This window comes from Amphimedon queenslandica, unplaced genomic scaffold, assembly GCF_000090795.2.
Source record: "Amphimedon queenslandica unplaced genomic scaffold, v1.1 AMPQUscaffold_13024, whole genome shotgun sequence".
NCBI classification, from domain to species: Eukaryota; Metazoa; Porifera; class Demospongiae; order Haplosclerida; family Niphatidae; genus Amphimedon; species Amphimedon queenslandica.
In genome coordinates, this window is record NW_003546740.1 from 11,109 (window position 1) to 11,855 (window position 747).

The following is a 747-nucleotide window of genomic DNA, read 5'->3' on the forward strand; positions in this document are numbered from 1 at the left end:
CTTCGATCTTAATTGGCTTATATATAGAGTCATTAATTCCATTTTACTATTATAATTTACTAAAACTGACAGTGCATGACGGTATATATCAATTACATGTACATGCTACAAAAAATACTAGTACCTTTAAATTGGATTGGGTAGCTTTAGGTGTGATATAGATATCGAGAAACTGGAGACGCTTGAAGAAAACCCATTTGGATTCATACACGTCATCGACACCAGTTCCTGTAGGTCTGTTTTTGGTTTTTTTCTTTTCTCTTGTATACTGTGCTCTTAAACTTCTCAACTTTTTTTCAATTTCTTTCACTAAATAGTAAGTTAAATTATTATTATGCCAAACAGTAGACAAGACATGCTGACATGACTGAGACTTGGACTGAGCACATCATCACTGACTAACCTGGGAAACCACAAGCAGAGGACAGTGCTGCTAAAGCACTTCTTCGTTTATCTCTATTATGGTAGTTACTGTGTAGAGTGTTGTATAAGCATGGCTTCTCTTCGTACAGATCAAGCAATACACATATTTGCTCTTGAGTCCAACTTAATTGATCAACCGCCGTTTTAAAATTTAACTATACTTATTGATATTAGTTAATAATAATTGCATTCCATTGGTGTGTCCTAGGTTACCTTTGATGTTTTGGTGCAACATGTTGCACCAAGTTGAATGGTTGTCAACTTCAAGCAACATGTTGCATGCAACAAAATAGGGTATCATACACGGTGCAACATGTTGCATGC